This window comes from Oncorhynchus gorbuscha, linkage group LG16 (assembly GCF_021184085.1).
Source record: "Oncorhynchus gorbuscha isolate QuinsamMale2020 ecotype Even-year linkage group LG16, OgorEven_v1.0, whole genome shotgun sequence".
NCBI lineage: Eukaryota > Metazoa > Chordata > Actinopteri > Salmoniformes > Salmonidae > Oncorhynchus > Oncorhynchus gorbuscha.
In genome coordinates, this window is record NC_060188.1 from 85,467,439 (window position 1) to 85,492,591 (window position 25,153).

General features: G+C 42.5%; 1 protein-coding gene across 8 annotated transcripts in view; it reads right to left on the minus strand.

Moving 5' to 3' along the window:
• Positions 1 to 25,153, minus strand: part of LOC123999283 (spermatid perinuclear RNA-binding protein-like) — a 209,602-nt gene that overhangs the window by 144,099 nt on the left and 40,350 nt on the right. For 5 of the 8 annotated variants that reach the window (XM_046304886.1, XM_046304889.1, XM_046304893.1 and 2 more), the window contains one exon: positions 2,451 to 2,528. The exons of 2 other annotated variants lie outside the window; for them this stretch is intronic. The gene's annotated coding sequence lies outside the window, so the exon portion shown is untranslated. Of the gene's footprint in view, positions 1 to 2,450; positions 2,529 to 24,098; positions 24,208 to 25,153 lie in introns of all 8 variants that reach the window. One more of the 8 variants, XM_046304888.1, reaches the window with a different exon arrangement.

The following is a 25,153-nucleotide window of genomic DNA, read 5'->3' on the forward strand; positions in this document are numbered from 1 at the left end:
AACAAATGAAAAATGTGTGTGTGTTATGTTTGGGCTAAATCGGTTGTCTAATTTTCTTGTAGAGTAAAATCTAATATGGTCAATTAAGGACCACACATGTTTGATCCACTCAGTGTGTGTATATATGTGACTTGAATGTGTGTGTGTGTGACTTGAATGTGTGTGCGACTTGAATGTGTGTGAATGTGTGTGAGTGTGTGTGTGTGGGTGTGTGTGTGTGTATATGTGACTTGAATGTGGGTGTGTGTGTGACTTGAATGTGGGTGTGTGTGTATATGTGTGTGACTGGTGGGGTCAGAAAGGTCAGTGGCCTTGCTGCTGAGTCAGAGGTAGAACATGAGAGTTCACACACACACACACACACACACACACACACACACACACACACACACACACACACACACACACACACACACACACACAGTGTGTATATGTGACTTGAATGTGGGTGTGACTTGAATGTGGTTGTGTGTGTGTGTGTGTATGTATATGTGACTTGAATGTGTGTGTGTGTGTGTGTGTGTGTGTGTGTGTGTGTGTGTGTGTGTGTGTGTGTGTGTGTGTGTGTGTGTGTGTGTGTGTGTGTGTGTGTGTGTGTGTGTATGTGACTTGAATGTGGTGACTTGAATGTGGGTGTGTGTGTGTGACTTGAATGTGGGTGTGTGTGTGTGTGTGTGACTTGAATGTGGGTGTGTGTGTGTGTGTGTGACTTGAATGTGGGTGTGTGTGTGTGTGTGAATGTGGGTGTGTGTGTGTGTGTGTGACTTGAATAATATAATGTGTGTGTGTGTGTGACTTGAATAATGTGGTGTGTGTGACTTGAATGGGTGTGTGTGACTTGAATGTGGTCCCGGGGTGTGTGTGTGTGTGTGTGTGTGTGTGTGTGTGTGTGTGTGTGTGTGTGTGTGTGTGTGTGTGTGTGTGTGTGTGTGTGTGTGTGTGTCTGCGTGTGTGTGTGTGACTTGAATGTGGGTGTGTGTGTGACTTGAATGTGGGTGTGTGTGTGTATGTGACTTGAATGTGGGTGTGTGTGTGTGAATTGAATGTGGGTGTGTGTGTGAATTGAATGTGGGTGTGTGTGTGAATTGAATGTGGGTGTGTGTGTGTGTGTGTATGTGACTTGAATGTGGGTGTGTGTGTGACTTGAATGTGGGTGTGTATGCGTGTGTGTGTGTGTGCGTATGTGACTTGAATGTGTGTGACTGGTGGGGTCAGAAAGGTCAGTGGCCTTGCTGCTGAGTCAGAGGTAGAACATGAGAGCTCACACACACGCACACACACACACACACACACACACACACACACACACACACACACACACACACACCGGGGTGCTACTTGTTTTCCGCATGACTCCCAGTGAGACACTCGGTGTTCCCAGCCCCCAGCATTATGCACCTCACTGAGGGGACTCCCTCCTGGTTTCCTTCACCCCTCCTTACGGTCTCCCGGTCTGCCTTCTCTCAAAATGTTTTGCACAAATTAGTTTACATCCCTGTTAGTGAGCATTTCTCCTTTACCAAGATAATCCATCCACTTGACAGGTGTGGCTTATCAAGAAGCTGATTAAACAGCATGATCATTACACAGGTGCACCTTGTACTGGGGACAATAAAAGGCCACTCTAAAATGTGCAGTTTTGTCACATAACACAATGCCACAGATGTCTCAACTTTTGAGGGAGTGTGCAATTGGCATGCTGTCTTCAGGAATGTCCACCAGAGCTGTTGCCAGAAAATGGAATGTTAATTTCTGTACCAAAATCTGCCTCCAATGTAATTTTAAAGAATATGGCAATACATCTAACAGACGTCACAACCACAGACCACATGTAACCACGCCAGCCCAGGACCTCCACATCCGGCTTCTTCACCTGCGGGATCGTCTGAGACCAGCCACCCGGACAGCTGATGAAACTGTGGGCAGGCATAAGCTACTGACAATGAACACAATTTAAACCACCGCCATCATCTCATGTTTAAGCATGGTAATGCACAGCCCCAGGCCATAATCAACAGCCTGATCAACTCTATGTGAAGAAGATGTGTCGCGCTGCATGAGGTAAACGGTGGTCACACCAGATACTGACTGGTTTCCTGATCCAGGCCCCTACCTTTTTGTAAAGGTATCTGTGACCAACAGATGCATATCTGTATTCCCAGATCATGTGAAATCCATAGATTAGGGCCTAACAAATGTATTTAAATAGACTGATTTCCTTATATTAACTGTAATTTAGCGAAATCTTTGAAATTGTTGAATGTTTTGTTTATATTTTTGTTCAGTGTAGAATATAAAAAATGACAAGAAGCCAATTCCCATTGGAAATAGGTGAAGGACATTCAGGTTATCACCATGTAACACCGATCCTGTCCAAGACCAGCGGACTGTGTTACTAGCCCAGTTACAGTAGTCAGGGAAGCATAGTGACCCTGTCACGTGATCATTACCTTGTGCTACTCTGCCCTCCTGTCCCTCTGCAGCCCAGGATCACAGGAATAGTCTCAGGATGTGTGGGGAATCTCTCCCTGGAAACACAAAGAGGTCAAAGTTCAGTCATCAACACCTTCCATTGTGTTGTGTATAATACTATTTTAATAGCCTATTCCAACCAATAATCAAAATGACTCATTCATGTCATTTAGTTGACAGGGCGAGAACTACCGCAACCCAAGGCCTGAGTTGAGAAAAACGTCACTGTGGTGACACCAGTGGGCAGAACAGGCAGCATTGCCCCTTAATCGCTCTGGTCTGTAAGCTCCACCCACCAACACACCCACACCCCCAACCACCCACACAGCTAGCGGCTCCGTTCACAGGGGTTACAATGAGAAACAACCATTTACCCCATAATGTCCAGCAGGTAATCAGACAAACACAGAGACAAACACAGAGACAAACGGCAGAGACACAAGGCACAGACACAAGGCAGAGACACAAGGCAGAGACACAAGGCAGAGACACAAGGCAGAGACACAAGGCAGAGACACAAGGCAGAGACACAAGGCAGAGACACAAGGCAGAGACACAAGGCAGAGACACAAGGCAGAGACACAAGGCAGATAGTTTTCCATGGGTAAAAACTGTCAACGGCCAGTGAGACTTGGTACCAGAACATAACGGTTAGAAGTCCAACCTAAACCATTAACTTCTAATCATTCTCATGACCCCTGGAAAGGAGTGGTGGTGTAGAGGAGTTAACTGATGATAACCAGCAATGTGCCAACCAGGTTTTAGGTCTTCATTTAATTTACTGCCCTCGCCTCTACGCCACCACTCCTCTCCTCTACCCGCCACCACTCCACGCCGCCGCCACCACTCCTCCCCTCTACGCCGCCACCACTCCTCTCCCTCTACGCCGCCGCCTCCTCCTCTCCTCTACGCCGCCGCCTCCTCCTCTCCTCTACGCCGCCGCCTCCTCCTCTCCTCTACGCCGCCGCCTCCTCCTCTCCTCTACGCCGCCGCCTCCTCCTCTCCCTCGCGCCGCCCCCTCCTCCTCTCCTCTACGCCGCCGCCTCCTCTCACGCCGCCTCCTCTCCTCTACGCCGCCGCCTCCTCCTCTCCTCTCCTCTACGCCGCCTCCTCTCCTCTACGCCGCCTCCTCTCCTCTACGCCGCCTCCTCTCCTCTACGCCGCCTCCTCTCCTCTACGCCGCCTCCTCTCCTCTACGCCGCCTCCTCTCCTCTACGCCGCCTCCTCTCCTCTACGCCGCCTCCTCTCCTCTACGCCGCCTCCTCTCCTCTACGCCGCCTCCTCTCCTCTACGCCGCCTCCTCTCCTCTACGCCGCCTCCTCTCCTCTACGCCGCCTCCTCTACGCAACCACTCCTCTACGCAACCACTCCTCTACGCAACCACTCCTCTACGCAACCACTCCTCTACGCAACCACTCCTCTACGCAACCACTCCTCTACGCAACCACTCCTCTACGCAACCACTCCTCTACGCAACCACTCCTCTACGCAACCACTCCTCTACGCAACCACTCCTCTACGCAACCACTCCTCTACGCAACCACTCCTCTACGCAACCACTCCTCTACGCAACCACTCCTCTACGCAACCACTCCTCTACGCAACCAGTAGTAATGCTGAAGGTAGTAGTAATGCTGAAGGTAGTAGTAATGCTGAAGGTAGTAGTAATGCTGAAGGCAGTAGTAATGACGATGGCAGTAGTAATGCTGATGGCAGTAGTAATGACGATGGCAGTAGTAATGATGATGGCAGTGGTAGTAATGATGATGGCAGTAGTAATGACGATGGCAGTAGTAATGACGATGGCAGTAGTAATGACGATGGCAGTAGTAATGACGATGGCAGTAGTAATGACGATGGCAGTAGTAATGACGATGGCAGTAGTAATGACGATGGCAGTAGTAATGACGATGGCAGTAGTAATGATGGCATGGCAGTAGTAATGATGGATGGCAGTAGTAATGACGATGGCAGTAGTAATGACGATGGCAGTAGTAATGACGATGGCAGTAGTAATGACGATGGCAGTAGTAATGACGATGGCAGTAGTAATGACGATGGCAGTAGTAATGACGATGGCAGTAGTAATGATGATGGCAGTAGTAATGACGATGGCAGTAGTAATGACGATGGCAGTAGTAATGACGATGGCAGTAGTAATGACGATGGCAGTAGTAATGACGATGGCAGTAGTAATGACGATGGCAGTAGTAATGACGATGGCAGTAGTAATGACGATGGCAGTAGTAATGACGATGGCAGTAGTAATGACGATGGCAGTAGTAATGACGATGGCAGTAGTAATGACGATGGCAGTAGTAATGACGATGGCAGTAGTAATGACGATGGCAGTAGTAATGACGATGGCAGTAGTAATGACGATGGCAGTAGTAATGACGATGGCAGTAGTAATGACGATGGCAGTAGTAATGACGATGGCAGTAGTAATGACGATGGCAGTAGTAATGACGATGGCAGTAGTAATGACGATGGCAGTAGTAATGACGATGGCAGTAGTAATGACGATGGCAGTAGTAATGACGATGGCAGTAGTAATGACGATGGCAGTGGTAATGACGATGGCAGCAGTAATGACGATGGCAGCAGTAATGACGATGGCAGCGGTAATGACGATGGCAGCGGTAATGACGATGGCAGCGGTAATGACGATGGCAGCGGTAATGACGATGGCAGCGGTAATGACGATGGCAGCGGTAATGACTATGGTAGCGGTAAAGACTATGGTAGCGGTAAAGACTATGGTAGCAGTAAAGACTATGGTAGTGGTAAAAGACTATGGTAGTGGTAAAAGACTATGGTAGTGGTAAAGACTATGGTAGTGGTAAAGACTATGGTAGTGGTAAAGACTATGGTAGTGGTAAAGACTATGGTAGTGGTAAAGACTATGGTAGTGGTAAAGACTATGGTAGTGGTAAAGACTATGGTAGTGGTAAAGACTATGGTAGTGGTAAAGACTATGGTAGTGGTAAAGACTATGGTAGTGGTAAAGACTATGGTAGTGGTAAAGACTATGGTAGTGGTAAAGACTATGGTAGTGGTAAAGACGATGGTAGTGGTAATGACGATGGTAGTGGTAATGACGATGGTAGTGGTAATGACGATGGTAGTGGTAATGACGATGGTAGTGGTAATGACGATGGTAGTGGTAAAGACGATGGTAGTGGTAAAGACGATGGTAGTGGTAATGACGATGGTAGTGGTAATGACGATGGTAGTGGTAATGACGATGGTAGTGGTAATGACGATGGTAGTGGTAATGACGATGGTAGTGGTAATGACGATGGTAGTGGTAATGACGATGGTAGTGGTAATGACGATGGTAGTGGTAATGACGATGGTAGTGGTAATGACGATGGTAGTGGTAATGACGATGGTAGTGGTAATGACGATGGTAGTGGTAAAGACGATGGTAGTGGTAAAGACGATGGTAGTAGTAAAGACGATGGTAGTAGTAATGATGGTGGTAGTGGTAATGACGATGGTAGTGGTAATGACGATGGTAGTGGTAATGACGATGGTAGTGGTAATGACGATGGTAGTGGTAAAGACGATGGTAGTGGTAAAGACGATGGTAGTAGTAATGATGGTGGTAGTGGTAATGATGGTGGTAGTTGTAGTGGTAATGATGGTAGTTGTAGTGGTAATGATGGTAGTTGTAGTGGTAATGATGGTAGTTGTAGTACTGATGTAATGGTGAAGATTACTGTTATTTAGTTATAAGTTAGTTAAAGTTTCATCTTACATGTTTAAATGTTTATATTTACTACTATTGACTGTTAACATTTTATTGTTATTATTTAAATGTTGTACATGCCAATACAGCAGCTTGAACTTGAATTTGAGAGAGAGACAGAAGGAGAGAGAGACAGACAGAGACAGAGGGGGAGAAAGGAGAGAGAGAGACAGAGAGACAGAGAGACACTGACAGAGAAGGAGAGAGAGGAGAGAGAGAAAGAGACAGAGACAGGCAGAGAGAGACAGAGACAGGCAGAGAGACAGAGACAGGCAGAGAGAGAGAGAGAGACAGAGACAGGCAGAGAGAGAGAGAGAGACAGAGAGAGACAGAGAGAGACAGAGAGAGACAGAGAGAGACAGAGAGAGACAGAGACAGAGAGAGACAGAGACAGAGACAGAGAGAGACAGAGACAGAGACAGAGACAGAGACAGAGAGAGACAGAGAGAGACAGAGACAGAGACAGAGACAGAGACAGAGACAGAGACAGAGAGAGAGAGAGAGAGAGAGAGAGAGAGAGAGAGAGAGAGAGAGAGACACAGAGAGAGAGAGAGAGACAGAGAGAGAGACAGAGAGAGAGACAGAGAGAGAGACAGAGAGAGAGACAGAGAGAGAGACAGAGAGAGAGACAGAGAGCAAATTAGGCCAAATCCTGCTAATTATCAAAATCCAGAAAAGAGCTGTTCAATTCTACAACCACCTAAAAGGAAGTGATTCCCAAATCTTTCATAACAAAACCATCACCTACAGAGAGATGAACCTGGAGAAGAGTCCCCTGAGCAAGCTGGTCCTGGGGCTCTGTTCACAAACACACACACCGCCCCAGGACAGCAACAAAATTAGACCCAACCAAATCAAGAGAAAACAAGAGACAAATTTACCAAAATAACTGAGCAAACTAGAATGCTATTTGCCCATAAACAGAGAGTACACAGTGGCAGAATACCTGACCACTGTGACTGACCCAAACTTAAGGAAAGCTTTGACTATGTGCAGACTCCGTGAGCATAGCCTTGCTATTGAGAAAGGCCGCCGTAGGAAGACATGGCTCTCAAGAGAAGACAGGCTATGTGCACACTGCCCATAAAATGAGGTGGAAACTGAGCTGCACTTCCTAACCTCCTGCCAAATGTATGAGCATATTAGAGATAGATATTTCCCACAGATTCACAAAGAATTCAAAAACAAATCAAATTTGATAAACTCTCATATCTATTGGGTGAAATACCACAGTGTGCCATTACAGAGGAAATATGCATCACCTGTTGCCATACGAAAAGGGCAACCAGTGAAAAACAAACTGTTGTAAATATATTCTTCACTTTTGTTTATTGTCTATTTCTCAATAAACATGTTTCCCATGCCAATAAAGCCCTTTGAATTGAGAGCGAGAGAAATAGAGAAAAAAAGAGAGAAAGAGAGAGAAAGAGAGAGAGAAGAGAGAGAAAGAGAGAGAGAAAGAGAGAGAGAAGAGAGAGAAAGAGAGAGAGAAAAGAGAGAGAAAGAGAGAGAGAAAGAGAGAGAGAAAGAGAGAGAGAAAGAGAGAAAAAGAGAGAGAAAAAGAGAGAGAAAGAAAGAGAGAAAAGAGAGAGAGAGAAAGAGAGAGAGAGAGAAAGAGAGAGAGAGAAAGAGAGAGAGAAAGAGAGAGAGAAAGAGAGAGAGAGAAAGAGAGAGAAATAGAAAAAGAGAGAGAAAGAGAGAGAAAAAGAGAGAGAGAAAGAGAGAAAGAGAGAGAGAAAGAGAGAGAAAGAGAGAGAAAGAGAGAGAAAGAGAGAGAAAGAGAGAGAAAAAGAGAGAGAGAAAGAGAGAGAAAGAGAGAGAAAGAGAGAGAAAAAGAGAGAGAGAAAGAGAGAGAAAGAGAGAAAAAGAGAAAAAGAGAGAGAAAAAGAGAGAGAGAGAAAGAGAGAGAAAGAGAGAAAGAGAGAGAAAGAGAGAGCAAGAGAGAGCAAGAGAGAGCAAGAGAGAGCAAGAGAGAGTCTGCCTGGGGTGTGGGCATTTCAAAACAGAGCTTTATGAAGCACACAGAGGAGTCTGGTAGAAACACTGTTAACACTGAGAACCACAAGCAGCTTTGTATGGTTTTAATTCAATAGCAACACAAGCAGGATCACTACAAACTGCTTCCACAACTTTTTACAAGGGATCTGAGCAATGGGAAGTTTATGAATTAGTAAAAGATTGACCAGTCTTCTGACTGGCTTCTGCCGCATAAATGCAACGTCAGGTTTCTGTGTGTGCAGACTAGAGTATTAACTAGTCTTATATGACTTGTCAACATGGCTCAAACAGGAATAGCCCTGGCTGTCTACAGAATGCATATCAACATAACTAGATCCTATTAACACCACACTGCTGATTCCTCCATTAAGATTACTCACATGATTGGAATGTGTTCCATTCATAAACGGCACATAGGGAGATAGCATTCTGAGATTCTAAGATAGATTCTAACTTGGTGTGAGGTCATAGAAATATTCATTTCCAGAAGGGTCATTCTCACTCAAGTCAATGTTTCCTGACAGGTGGGCCAGGCCGGCGGCCATGTTGAATGTACTTCTAGGCTATTTCTATAGTGTAGTCTAGCAAAGCTTCTTACTAGATGATGAAAAGGGACTTTAAAGGTGTGTGCTGTATCAGCTAAAAGGCTCATAGAGCTGCTGCTACGTTGGCATTGATTGGTCAGGCTCTAGCAGGACTCTCATTACACACTGTAGATATGTTAATTGTGACTAGATCAATGTCCTGAAGAAACCTTGATTACACTGCAAAGCAAGGACACCGAATAGATTACGCTACAGTCAAGTTTCCTAAAATACTCATTCTGGCCTTGTATTGCACTTTGACCATTTTTAAGGATGCATGTGGGTAAAGAAATAGCCTTCCGGTAGATATGATACATTGGAAAAGATTGTGACCAAAATGTTGAGAAACTAGGTATCTAATTTAGACTAAAACAGTGTGTATACCATGCTTCCAGAATCACCGCTGTACTGTAGGAGGCTACATTCATTGTGTGATGTGTTCAATAGGGAAATAAGTGCCACATTGCATTGACACATTGCGTTTCATTGCGTTGACACATTGCGTTTCATTGCGTTGACACATTGCGTTTCATTGCGTTGACACATTGCGTTTCATTGCGTTGACACATTGCGTTTCATTGCGTTGACACATTGCGTTTCATTGCGTTGACACATTGCGTTTCATTGCGTTGACACATTGCGTTTCATTGCGTTGACACATTGCGTTTCATTGCGTTGACACATTGCGTTGACACATTGCGTTGACACATTGCGTTTCATTGCGTTGACACATTGCGTTTCATTGCGTTGACACATTGCGTTTCATTGCGTTGACACATTGCGTTTCATTGCGTAGACACATTGCGTTTCATTGCGTTGACACATTGCGTTTCATTGCGTTGACACATTGCGTTTCATTGTGTTGACACATTGCGTTTCATTGTGTTGACACATTGCGTTTCATTGCGTTGACACATTGCATTACTGAGGTGGGTGGAGGCAGCAGGGATCGATCTGAGCCTATGTGGCCACACAGGATGAACCTGTTCACTCTTCACCCAAAGTTGTGTCATAAATATCACCCTATTCCCTATATAGTGCACTACTTTAGACCAGGCTCTGGACAATTCTGAGAAATATCACCGTGTTTTAAATACAGGAACAGGAAACGGTGTCATTTGGGAAACCCTCCTACCACCACCGTCACTAAACTATAGCGCCTTCCTGTAGCCCTACTTTCTTGTAAAACAGGAAATGGGCATTTGTTCCATACTAAAAAAGTGAGTTAGCAGGGAATGACATAGCTTTAGGTTAGGCCTATGTCAGGATGAGACCTCATAATAACTCTATCTATGCAGAGATTGCAAAGTTGTCCCTCGATAAAGGCAAAAATAAAGCACATTTTGAATTGATACACCAAATGAACCCAAATCGTTGCTTGACAGACACAGACAATATGATTGAGGCATTCAAGTCCACTGAGGCATCACATGTTACCCAGCCCTAGTTTTCACACCACCGTCAAGGCACATCATCACTTGGGGAGAAGAACCAAGAAAAGAATGAGAGACACCGATACAGTTCAACTGTACAACACTGATCACAGACCGAAACACCGGTTAACCGCCAGAAAATATGTATTTAATTTAGCAGATGTAGGTCTATAACATATAGGCCTAACAAGACAGGACAAGAGTAGAGAGAGCAGACTTCTGATTGGTTATGCTGTGACCTCTAAACCCTGTGGAGTCTGAAAAACAATGACCAGTGATGATGAATATGAGATGAAAAATGGTTAACAAATAGGCCTCCCGCTGTGTGTATACTGTGGGCCTCCCGCTGTGTGTATACTGTGGGCCTCCCGCTGTGTGTATACTGTGGGCCTCCCGCTGTGTGTATACATTTAAGCTAAGAAACTCTACTAAGAATTAATTTTTCAAAAGTTTCCACAGCTCACAGGACCCAGCAGGTCTCCAAAATGTTAAAGCATGGCTTCTAGAAGCCTTAGGTGCTGTAATACAATACACCACAACTCACCAAGCAGCTAACAATGATCAACTGCACCTTAATGCAGCCCAGGCACAGTGACATCATACAGCCGCCCCGAAGTGGTGCAATGAGGTCATTGTCTTCAGCAATTAGGATATGACATTTGAACCCGTTTCTTGTTAGGATGGCTAAATAGCCTATTGGAACAAAGGTTCTTGCCCTAATGTTTTGTCATTTGAACCTAGCCCCACTAGAGATGCAGAGCACAGATACCAATTAGCTAGTGGTATCAGAGAGATGTCACTCGACTTTCCTTGTCTGGCGCAGCGGTCTAAGGCACTGCAGTGCTAGACGCGTCACTATAGATCCGGGTTCAACCCCTGTGACCTGGAGACCCATGAGGTGGTGCACAATTGGCCCAGCATTGTCCATGTTAGGGGAGGGTTTGGCCGGCTGGGACGTCCTTGTCCCATCATGCCCTAGCAACTCCTTGTGGCGGCCGGGCCAATGCACGCGGTTAACTCCTACTCCAGATTTCATCTTTAAAAAGGTGCAAATGGGCACTGTCACACCTATCACTTTATATGTCAGTCTGTCCGTAGGTCCAGTCAGTCAGCCCATCACTAAAGGTCAGAGTGGTGCTGTCTGGCCTCAGACATAACAGCAGCAGTCTCGGTACTAATGACGAAAACACATTCTGCTCCTCTGAGTATAAAACAAAACTTCACTATCCTCTGAAGTCTAGAACCATCTATCCTGTCGTGCCTACGGGACCAGACAGAGTTCGTCCCAAATGTCACCATACTCTTTAAATAGGGCACTACTCTGACCAGAGCCCTTTGTTTAATACCCTATGAGCCCTGGTCAAAAGTAGTGCACTATAAAGGGAATAGGTTGCCATTTGGGACAGCCAGACACTGAGACAGACGCATCACACAGCGATGCCGCCCACTCCCCTTGTCTCATCCCTGCAGCTAAAAGTATCAGAGAGAAGTCACTCAACTTACTTTGAGGGTGCAAATAGGCACTGCCTTTCATCCCTTCACAGTCAAAGTTAGCCTATAGAGTTCTTAAGGGGACAGGTGGTTTGTTTAATCACAGTGGCTGTCGAGAGGACAGGTGGGTTTGTTTAAAAACCTCTTAAGGATCTGCCCCTTTCTTTCAAATTTTTGTCTAAAGTGACATACCCAAATCTAACTGCCTGTAGCTCAGGATCTGAAGCAAGGATATGCATATTCTTGATACCATTTGAAAGGAAACACTTATAAGTTTGTGGAAATGTGAAATTAATGTAGGAGATTAATGCATTAGATCTGGTCAAAGATCATACAAAGAAGGAAAAAAATATCTATATTTTTTTAACCGTCATCTTTGAAATGCAAGAGAAAGGCCATAATGTATTATTCCAGACCAGGCACAATATAGATTGCACATTTACTGCTGCCATCTAGTGGCCAAAGTTTTAGACTGATCCAATGAACCATTGCATTTATGTTCAAATAGGACAGTGCAGTTAGATTAACAAGAATGTAAGCTTTCTGCCCATATCAGATATGTCTATGTCGTGGGAAATGTTATTTTTACTTACAACCTCATGCTAATCACATTAGCTCAACCGTCCCGTGGGTGGGACACCGATCTGTAGAGATCCTTAAGAGGTTTTTAATGACAGTGACTGTTGCAGGTGACCACATGATAATGGACCCTTGTGGTTCTCACAGAAGAGTTTTGAAAGGTAATGAAGCAGAGAGTAGAATAGAATGATGGTCTTCATGCCTGACAGATATGAGAAGACCCTAACCCAGATGTCAGGATACAAATGATCACAGTGTTCTTTGGGCTTATAGTCCTATGTAAAGTAGCCTAGTTACAGTCCAAAAGTGTCCATTTGAATTCAATAACTTTTTGACCGCACCCCTTTTTGTATTTTTAACAACACTTTCTATACAAAAAAGTGGTCAGAAGGCAATGGTTTTTTGGACCTGAATGCCACAAAATGAAGGAGATAGATGTACTCAAAGTTGACCCATTTTACATAGCCCATCCTATCATGAGACATCCATGACTTCATCACAACGGTCGAGTTTGATATCATTTAAAAGCACACAAAACAGGGTTGTGAAACTATATAAACATTTCTTGAAAATAATGTTTGGGGAAAAAAAGTGATATCTTTAATCTTCAACTTTGATTATCTAAAAACGAGTCAACTGTATCAATCTCAAGCGTTTATATATTCTAGTGACAAAGGAATGGATGTTTCATGGTAGTGTGGGGGTATTGAAAACGGATCAACTTTGAGCACACCTCAAATGTTTTGACATTCAGGTCTGACTACTTCTACCATGTGCAAGTGAGGTGACCCAAGTTACACTCATATGAAATGCACTACTAATGTTTGTCAGCTATATATCTTAGAAATATTAAGTTAACTATCTAAGATGAGACAAATTTTCTCTGCTGGGTTTTTGCTAACGTTAGCTTCTTGGTAACAGCAGCAGAGACAACCCCTCCTGGATGAAGATCCCTGCTGTGTAATATTTATTTTGTGTTGCAAACTGCGTTTTGAGATACTTGCAGAACTTTATGAGCTGGGTTGTCTGTCTTAGTAGTAAATGTTTGCATGCATTTGTTAGCATCCACTATGAGGATTCTTTAGTACTTGTTAGCATTTACCTAGCATCCACTATGAGGATTCTTTAGTACTTGTTAGCATTTACCTAGCATCCACTATGAGGATTCTTTAGTACTTGTTAGCATTTACCTAGCATCCACGATGAGGATTCTTTAGTACTTACATTTACATTTAAGTCATTTAGCAGACGCTCTTATCCAGAGCGACTTACACTTGTTAGCATTTACCTAGCATCCACTATGAGGATTATTTAGTACTTGTTAGCATTTACCTAGCATCCACGATGAGGATTCTTTAGTACTTGTTAGCATTTTGGTAAATTTGAAATTAAAAAAGCGTTGTGCCCCTTGTGTGCACTACCAGTAATAACGTATATCCCGGCATTGCACAGTCACGATATGATCTGGATACCGCCCACCCATAAACACAAATGACAAAGAGGGAGTCTGACCAGCAATTGATTTGATTGTGCCGGGCCGGGCTCAGACTTGCTGCGTTGTGGTGAGAAAAAATGAGAGCACGTGACTGTGGAACATCAACAGTGTTTATCGTGAGGTCTCTGCTGCAGCGACCACCACAGAACATCAACAGTGTTTATCGTGAAGTCTCTGCTGCAGCGACCACCACAGAACATCAGTGTTTATTGTGAAGTCTCTGCTGCAGCGACCACCACAGAACATCAACAGTGTTTATCGTGAAGTCTCTGCTGCAGCGACCACCACAGAACATCAGTGTTTATCGTGAAGTCTCTGCTGCAGCGACCACCACAGAACATCAACAGTGTTTATCGTGAAGTCTCTGCTACAGTGACCACCACAGAACATCAACAGTGTTTATCGTGAAGTCTCTGCTGCAGTGACCACCACAGAACATCAACAGTGTTTATCGTGAAGTCTCTGCTACAGTGACCACCACAGAACATCAACAGTGTTTATCGTGAAGTCTCTGCTACAGTGACCACCACAGAACATCAACAGTGTTTATCGTGAAGTCTCTGCTGCAGTGACCACCACAGAACATCAACAGTGTTTATCGTGAAGTCTCTGCTACAGTGACCACCACAGAACATCAACAGTGTTTATCGTGAAGTCTCTGCTGCAGTGACCACCACAGAACATCAACAGTGTTTATCGTGAAGTCTCTGCTGCAGTGACCACCACAGAACATCAACAGTGTTTATCGTGAAGTCTCTGCTGCAGCGACCACCACAGAACATCAACAGTGTTTATCGTGAAGTCTCTGCTACAGTGACCACCACAGAACATCAACAGTGTTTATCGTGAAGTCTCTGCTACAGTGACCACCACAGAACATCAACAGTGTTTATCGTGAAGTCTCTGCTACAGTGACCACCACAGAACATCAACAGTGTTTATCGTGAAGTCTAAATTAATAATATAATAATACCGGAGATTGTTCTCAGGAGAGAGAAACATGGTGAAGCCTTTATTACAGCATAGAAAATATAAAAAACTGCCGAATGTGAATTTTTTTATCCGACATGTTCTGGTTACGTGAAGCTTGATGCTCACAGAATCAGGAGGCTACAGTAGCAGGTTCTGTCTTATTTCTGTAAATACACAGTGGGGCAAAAAAGTATTTAGTCAGCCAAAAATCCATTTTTGCTAAAAATCCTTAAAAATCCTACAATGTGATTTTCTGGATTTTTTTTCTCATTTTGTCTGTCATAGTTGATGTGTACCTATGATGAAAATTACAGGCCTCTCATCTTTTTAAGTGGGAGAACTTGCACAATTGGTGGCTGACTAAATATTTTGTTGCCCCACTGTATATGGCTGATTTATAAAGCCATCACATTTAACAGTTAGGCTGTTGATTATAGACCTAATTAAGTTGGGGTTTCCTCTCTCCTCACTCTCCTGTTTTCTCATCTCCTCATTCTGCTGCTGCCTCCATCACATTGTTCTCAACACCAATATGCTGATTAACTTTACTATTATGCACATAGCAACATGGTCTCCAGGAAAAGGCGGCAATTCAATAACGCACTGATGGGTTTCAGAAGCGCAGACAGATACCGCTATCCAATGCGGGAGAAGAAAATGTAAAATAATGTTATAAAATAATTTAATTTTTATTAGTGTTGCACCATTGTTCTTACATAATATAACCATATCCAATTTCAGTAGCACATGTCTTCGTGATGGACTGTGCCATCCCCACGGCCTCCACAATAGATCAGTCCACACAGACAGGAGCCAATCAGACAGGTGTCTTGTACACCATGATTATTATAAAAAAATGTGCTACTAAAGAAATCTCGGTCAACCAACAGCCTATGGACCAAAGAATGGACCAGTCGACTAAATGGGGTCGGCCCTAAGTTTGAAGTTAGCAATTGTGCTAATGTCAGTTAACAACTAACTGTTGTTAACGTAATGACTGGAAGTCTATGATAACTGCTAGCATGCTAGTAGATACCATAGACTTCCAGTCTTTGTGCCAACACTAGTTAGCATTGGATCGTAAAACTAAATCCAACTTCCTTCATACTGGATGCAGAGTCATAAACATGTTTTCCATGAGTTCTTCTGACTCTGGGAAAGTAGATAAAGGGCTTCCAAAATCCCAAAGTATCGCTTTAAATCGAAACATAAGATCACTGACAATATAGTCGTCAAACACTGACGTTAATCTCAGAGCTTTCAGGAGCCTCTTTAGGATAGGTAGCTGTCAACATGGATATTGTTGGAGAGGAATTGTAGAAAATTCCTTACGTACAACCCAGAGACCACAAGATGTACGAGACTCTCTGAATTCCTGAGCAGCATTCTGAATGACATAGTACACAAACAGAGAGAGAGAGGAGCAGACGGGCTTCATAGATCCTTCAGCCCGATCCTCTAACCCTGCTCCAGACAATATGTGAACTTCACCAGATCCCTCTAGAGATCTTTGACTTCCACACAATTCCAATCAGGAAACGGGTGACGTGGGATGGTTCAAGGAGTTTCCGAGCATCGCTGCTTTTCGCTAGTCATTGGTATGAGTCACAGAAGCGGCCCTTTAAAATGACATTCAACTGAATTATTCACACTCCACAGCAGGCAACAAGCATCATGCCTGCCAATGTTTGGCTTGTATTGTGCAACCAATTAAATGTACTCTGCATAATATAGCTGTTAATGGAAGGCATGGGCTGTTACTCAAAATTAAAATCACTTTGTATACAGCTGTATTGTGGCTTGACCATCTGTAATGTTAGGTTAAATCTCTGAACGTGATCATTCAGGAAGTATGTCAACTCTCTAACACAGCAGAAGACAGATTAAAATATCAATAAGTAAAGTGAATCTAGCATAAACAAAAACAAACAATTGACTTGAAGTTAACATTCCCAGGAACCCAGCCACCTCAGCAGTAAACCGATTTTCCAAATAAAAGGTAAGGGTTTAGTTTTGGGGCTGAGAAATGGGCCTACTGCAGGGAGCCAGTGATACACACAGCTGCAGTCTTTGGATAGGAGGAGTGTGAACTGTCATCACAAAGACTCCTCTGTGTTGGTCTGGAGAAAACAAACACGACCCCTTTGCTCCCCATAAAGCACCAGAGCTAGAGGACTGGAGGTGGGCCGGGGGGGGGTCATACAGAGAGGTGGACCCTGCTCATAAATTACCACTTGACCCCTTCACTTTTTCCACATTTTGTTACCTTACAGCCTTATTCTAAAATGTTTTTTTTCCCCACATCTACACACAATACCCCATAATGGCAAAGTGAAAACAGGTTCAGACATGTTTGTTAATTTATTGCAAATATGAAGCAGAAATACCTTTTTTACATAAGTATTCACTCTTTGCTATGAGACTTGAAATTGAGCTCAGGTGCATCCTGTGTCCATTGATCATCCTTGAGATGTTTCTATAACTTGATTAGAATCCACCCATGGTAAATTCAAATGATTGGACATGATTTGGAAAGGCACACACCTTTCTATATTAGAGGTTGACCAATTATAATTTTTCAACGCCGATACAGATTATTGGAGGACCCAAAAAAAGCAGATACGGATTAAATCGGACGATTTTTATATATATTTGTATTAATGACAATTACAACAATACTGAATGAACAATGAACCCTTTTATTTTTCCTTAATATAATACATAAATAAAAATAATTTAGTCTCAAAAAAATTATGAAACGTTCAATTTGGTTTAAATAATGCAAAAAGTGTTGGAGAAGAAAGTAAAAGTGCAATATGTGCCATGTAAAAAAAAGCCAACGTTACTTGCTCAGAACAAGAGAACATATGAAAGCTGGTGGTTCAATATTCCCAGTTCTTCAATATTCCCAGTTAAGTTTTAGGTTGCAGTTATTATAGGAAACATGATGCGACGACTATTTCTCTCTAAACATTTGCATTTCATATACCTTTGACTATTGGATGTTCTTTCGGCACTTTAGTATTGCCAACTTAATCTCGGGAGAATCAAGCATTGCTAAGAGCTGCTCGCAAACGCAGTAAAGTGCTGTTTGAATGAATGCTTACGAGCCTGCTGCTGCCTACCACCGCTCAGTCAGACTGCTCTATCAAATATCAAATCATAGACTTAATTATAATAAACACACAGAAATACGAGCCTTTGGTCATTAATATGGTCAAATCCGGAAACTATAATTTCAAAAACAAAACATTTATTCTTTCAGTGAAATACGGAACCATTCCGTATTTTGTCGAACGGGAGGCAACACTAAGTCTAAATATGGCTTTTACATTGCACAACCTTCACTATTATGTCATAATTATGTAAAATTTTGGCAAATTAATTACGGTCTTTGTTAGGAAGAAATGGTCTTCACACAGTTCGCAACGAGCCAGGAGGCCCAAACTGTTGCATATACCCTGACTCTGCTTCCACTGAACACAAGAGAAGTGACACAAACAATCCCTGGTTAATTTTGCCTGCTAACATGCATTTATTTTGACTAAATATGCAGGTTTAAAAATATACACTTCTCTGTATTGATTTTAAGAAAGACTGATGTTTATGGTTAGGTACATTTGTGCAACGACAGTACTTTTTTTGCGAATGCGCTTTTGTTAGATCATCACCCATTTGGCAAAGATGAAGTAGGCTGTGATTCGCTGATAAATTAACAGGCACCGCATTGATTATATTCAACGCAGGACAAGCTAGTTAACCTAGTAATTTCATCAACCATGTGTAGTTAACTAGTGATTATGTGAAGATTGATTGTTTTTTATAAGATGAGTTTAATGCTAGCTAGCAACTTACCTTGGCTCCTTGCAGCCACAAGGTCCTGTTGACACTGCACTCGCGTAACAGGTGGACAGTCTGCCACACAGCTTCCTCATGGATTGCAATGTAATCGGCGTCCAAAAAGGCTGATTACTGATTGTTATGAAAACTTGAAATCGGCCCTAATTAATCGACCATGCCGATTAATCGGCCGACCTCTAGTCTATATAAGGTCCCACAGTTGACAGTGCAGTCCCCAAGAACACAATGGCCTCCATTATTCTTAGATGGAAGAAGTTTGAAACCACCAAGCCTCTTTTTAGAGCTGGCCGTCCAGCCAAACTGAGCAATCGGGGGAGAAGGGCCTTGGTCAGGGAGGTGACTCTGACAGATTTCTAGAGTTCCTCTGTGGAGATGGGAAAACCTTCAAGAAGGACATCCATCTCTGCAGCACTCCACCAATTAGGCCTTTATGGTAGAGTGGCAAGATGGAAGCCACTCGTCAGTAAAAGGCACATGACAGCCCACTTGTAGAAGCAAGATTCTCTGGTCTGATGAAACCAAGAATGAACTATTTGGCCTGAATGCCAAGTGTCACGTCTGGAGGGAACCTGGCACCATCCCTACGGTGAAGCATGGTGGTGTCAGCATCATGATGTGGGGATGTTTTTCGGTGGCAGGGACTGGGAGTCAAGTCAGGATCAAGGTGAAAGTTGAACGGAGCAAAGTACAAAGAGATCCTTGATGAAAACCTGCTCCAGAATGCTCAGGACCTCAGACTGGGGCGAAGGTTCACCTTCCAACAGGACACCCACCTGTTTTTTCTTTGTAATTATGGTGTATTGTGTGTAGGGGTGTCTGAATACTTTCCGAAGGTATCATATCATGCCATTCAGTGATCTGTACTAAAAGCACTCTGTTAGATGGCAAAGAGAAAGGCAGGCAACATAACACCAGAGATTAAGAGGGGGATTTATTTCAAGTACTTCATTCATTTCCATTATTGTCCCAAAATGTTCATCATAATATAATCACTAGGCTTAAATTTGAACAATGGAATAACTCGGGTGTCTGTCTGTCTGGAGAGATTTAAAATTTAGAGATCTAGATTACTGATTTTAAATCTAATATATATATATATATATATATATATAAATATTTGTTTTCATCCAAAATCATTTCTGTGCTTGACTGAATGGAATAGTCACAAAAGTGCAAATTTCACCCATCTGATTCTCCATACACGCTCAGTAATATGCTAAAAGATTTCTTAAAAGGACAAATAGGCCACTATGTGAACCCACCAGGTCTGTAATCCAGGTATGTAGGATACTTTGAGGACTCTGTATAACTGGCCAACTCATCCATCATCCTGACCTAGCTAGTACCAACAACCCAGACAGCTCAACCCAGCACAGAAGACACTGTTAAACAAGGCCAAGGTTTGGGAACAACAACGAAGAAGAAGAAGGGTTTAATCTTTCTACCTTCTTTTTTAACACGATCTGGGCCAGCCCAGACCCAATTATTTCACTTAGTCTCCGGGTTGCCATGGTTACAGCCTGCACCTCTTGTGCTTTCACCATCTTGTGTTTTAGAAACTGTGAAATTCACCGCCCCAGCCAGCCAGGCATGTGGTGGAGGAGGAAGCTTCTCTCAGTCTCATCCCCCTCCATGCTGCTGGGCTGTGATTCAGGCACCTGGGTCTCTGCACTGTCTGTCTGCCTGTCTAAATCTCTGCCTGTCTAAATCGCTCTAAAAAAAGATCAGAACTAAAGTTTCCTAAACAAACAACAACTTGGCTATTTCCATTATGCCATCAAGATCAATCTATTCAGCTGTAACATTTGGAACACTGGACGGTACACTGGGAAAGCAGCCTCTGGGCTCTAGATGGAGCCAGTTTTGGTAAGGCAGAGGGGCAAATAAAAAAGGGACCATCACACTCTCCCAGAAGCTTGGCTGGCTTGTAAAACCTGTGAATTCAAACAAACAAAAGGTGTGATGGGGCCACACTCAAAAAGATGTTGCATAAAGCTTACTTCATTTCCCAGTTTTGTATTCATTTCACTGCATCAGGGACAGGTTACACAGACATTTTGGCTTTGCAGCCTTCTTCAGCGTGTAGCTACAAATCGTTTTACTTCAAAACAGCATCTATAGGGAACACAGGTGAGCAACCGATGAGTAGCAGGTGCTTCTAATTAGGGTTGCCACTCATCTGCCAATCAGAGATGTGACTAAATTGTATGAAGGTAGACCAGAGAAGCCACAAAGAAATACATAATTCTATCATTCATTCATGTCATCACACAGCATTTGAGTCATTCATGATTTGAATTGCAATCAAGCGTTTTAGTTTTAAAATAAAACAACAAAGCAGCACTTCAGAAAGAGAGAATTATAGGTTATGGGAGTATCAGCCCTGAACCATTCATGAATCAGTTGCCTTCTGTGTCTGCTCACTTGGATACATTATCTCCATTCATGAGACAGATTACCACAAAGCACATCAGGCTCAGCAGTTGATAAATATGTGGGGCTAACTCATAAACGATATGGACAGTGCTGTTGTATAAGTCTAAATTTGGCCAATAGGAAGGAGGTGAAAACCGTGTGGGGATACAGAATTTTATTTATATATCCACGTCTTCTCTTAGGAGTAATTTGTTGGTAGAATTTTTCCAACGCATCTCAATTCAATAATAGAATGATTTTGTTCTAAAACAAAGTGTCTCACAACTAGCGAGGAGATGAATCCACTATCAGACGTGAAGATATGTTCTCCAAGGCGTACTTTCAAGACGCGGGATGTTTTTCCAATAGAAATCTTATTACAACACTGTAGCATATAAATAAGTCCTTTAGTAGAGCAAGTTCTACATGAATAATACATGGATTTAATTTAGAACATTTCCGTATAGTGATACATGATCTGCATCAATCTATGAAGGCCTCCTTTCTCTCTCTCTGACATCCGATTTAACAAATATGTTTGATGGAATTTTCGGGATTGTTTCTAGGTGAATAAAGGTGGATTCTGGGCAGCAGAATTTAAAAAGGAGTCTGATGATAGTATATGCCAGTGTTTATTGACAATAGACTTGATGCCATTACAGCTATCATTGAAATTAAGTATATAGTTAACAGAAAACGGTTTCTTCTTAAGTAACTGGCTTCTGTTCAAGGATTTAACTTGTTCTTTATCAAGACAGGTATCGGGGGAATCCTCTCTAGTGGGAAACACTCTAGGAGATCATTTGATTGTCTATCATATGTGTCACAGATGGAACGCGGTCTATGAAGTTGGCTGACTGGTAAACTATTTGTAGTTTGAGAACTATCAGACGTCAGTATTTTTATCTGTAGGTTTTCTGTGAACTGTAGTAGTTAAGTGATTGTCCCATCTTTGTAACAGGTACATCTAAGAAATACAATGGTGTAAAGTACTTAAGTAAAAAATACTTTAAAGTACTGCTTTTTTGGGGAATCTGTACTTTACTATTTTACATTACTGCATTCCTAAAGAAAATAATGTACTTATTACTCCAAACATTTTCCATGACACCTGAAAGTACTCGTTGCATTTTTAATGCTTAGCAGGACAGATAATGGTTAAATTCACACACTTATCAGGAGAACATCCCTGGTCATCCCTACTGCTTCTGATAAGACGGACTCGCTAAACACAAATAATTTGTTTGTAAAAGACGTCTTAGTGTTGGAGTGTGCCCCTGGTCATCAGTAAGTTTAAAAAATCTAGAAAATTGTGGCGTCTGGTTTGGAATGTGGCGTATGGTTTGGAATGTGGCGTCTGGTTTGCTTAATTTAAAGAATGTTTTATTATAGGTAATTTTACTTGTCATACTTAAATCGGGACGAGACAGGCAGACAGAGACAGTCAGGCAGACAGAGACAGGCAGGCAGGCAGACAGGCAGACAGGCAGCGTTTCTCAGCTAGTCAAAATCATGATTCAACATAATTTTTATTGATATATACAAAAAATATATATAATGAAGAAAGGTCAAACGAAACATAGCTAATTTGCAGTCTTTCCTTTCCAGCTTCAGTTTGAAGTGATTGTGTTAGCGGTGTTGTTGGCTAGCTCCTCTGAACAACAGTGTCCTGAAGAGAGCACATGTTCCATGCCAGGTGAAATCGCACCTCATTATCTCATTGTTATGGATGTGTCCAAATAAATGTCACTGGTCTGATGAAACCAAGATTGAACACTTTAGCCTGAATGCCAGGGCACCTGGCAGCATCCCTACGGTGAAGCATGGTGGTGGCAGCATCATGCTGTGGGGATGTTTTTCAGTGGCAGGGGAGACAAGCTAGGATCGAGAGAAAGATGAACGGGGCAAAGTACAGAGAGCTCCTTGATGAAAACCTACTCCAGAGGACTCAGGACCTCAGACTGGGGCGATGGTTCACCTTCCAGCAGGACAACAACCCTAAGCACACAGCCAAGACAACACAGGAGGTGCTTCAGGACAAGCCTCTGAATGTCCTTAAGTGGCCCAGCCAGAGCCCGGATTTGAACCCGATTAAATGTCTGGAGACCTGAAAATAGCTGTGCAGAGACCATCCTAATCCAACCTGACAGAACATGAGAGGATCTGCAGAGAAGAATGGGAGAAACTCAACAAATACAGGTCTGACAAGCTTGTAGCGTCACACCCAAGAAGACTTGTTGTAAGCGCTGCCAAAGGTGCTTCAACAAAGTACTGAGTAAAAGGGTCTGAATACTGATGTAAATTTAATATCAGTTGGGGTTCTCATGAACGGGCATTCGATCAGCAGACAGCGCTCTGACTGGTGGCCGACAGGAAGAGGTTACTTTTCTCTTGTAGTTTTGGCAAGTTAAAATGCAATATTAACTTCAAGCAAAACATTAGGACATGTAGCTGGTTACATTATTTTTATGGTAAACATAAAAGAAATCTGATGGCCATGCATCGCATTTGCAAAAAATTCCTTGCTCTTTCATTGTAAGCCAATTTACTGATGTATGGCTGCCAGCCAATTAGCACTGCACTTCCGTTGTCATCTGAAGAAAACAAATATATTTTATGGCGAATGTTTTTGCATTAAACAAAGCATTAATTTATTTTGTGTGATTAAAAACTAGAGTTGCAAGCACATTATCACTTTACTGAAGCAAAAAAACATTGTTGCCTTTCAATATAAAAACAGATGAAATTGTTTAAAATGCAAATTTTGTGGATGTCAGTGTTTTGACAATGAAGATTTCAGAAAGCTAACGAGACCCCTTACATTACTGAACCAGTCAGACTCAAACATTTACTGTTCTGTTTAAATCGTCTAATGTGTATCCAATTGTGCCTTACCCTAAGACAAGAGAAAATACATGTTTGTTTTAAAAATGTATCTTAAATAGCTTAATATTAAAACGGATGCATTTTGGTGGATAGTCTAACTTAGTATAATTTTTTCCCCTCTACTTGGTTTAATGAATTAATTTACCATCTGGACTAACCTGCTCAGGTCAGGTTCAGATATCATGGTCGTCTTAAATAGGCAGCAGGCAGGGTTCTGGAGGTCAGACATAGTAGGAGCTGACTACGGCATAACCTGACCATCTGGTCCTGGAGAAATTCAACCCAGAGAGAGAGAGAGGTAAGAGACACCAATATAGAGAGAGAAAATACCAGCGTGCCATCACAGCAGATATATTTATGACATGTTGCCACAAGGGCAACCAGTGAATAAAAAACACCATTGTAAATACAACCCATATTTATGTTCATTTATTTTCCCTTTTGTACTTATTTTAACTATTTGCACATCCTTACAACACTGTAAATAGCCAAAATATGACATCTGAAATGTCTTTATTCTACTGAAACTTTTGTTAGTGTAATGTTTACTGTTCATTTTTATTGTTCATTTCACTTTTGTTTATTATCCGTTTCACTTGCTTTGGCAACATTAACATATGTTCCCCATGCCAATCTCAGCTTCCCTATCAATGTAAACATATGTTTCCCATGCCAATCTCAGCTTCCCTATCAATGTAAACATATGTTCCCCATGCCAATCTCAGCTTCCCTATCAATGTAAACATATGTTCCCCATGCCAATCTCAGCTTCCCTATCAATGTAAACATATGTTCCCCATGCCAATCTCAGCTTCCCTATCAATGTAAACATATGTTCCCCATGCCAATCTCAGCTTCCCTATCAATGTAAACATATGTTCCCATGCCAATCTCAGCTTCCCTATCAATGTAAACATATGTTCCCCATGCCTTCCCTATCAATGTAAACATATGTTCCCCATGCCAATCTCAGCTTCCCTATCAATGTAAACATATGTTCCCCATGCCAATCTCAGCTTCCCTATCAATGTAAACATATGTTTCCCATGCCAATCTCAGCTTCCCTATCAATGTAAACATATTTCCCATGCCAATCTCAGCTTCCCTATCAATGTAAACATATGTTTCCCATGCCAATCTCAGCTTCCCTATCAATGTAAACATATGTTTCCCATGCCAATCTCAGCTTCCCTATCAATGTAAACATGTTTCC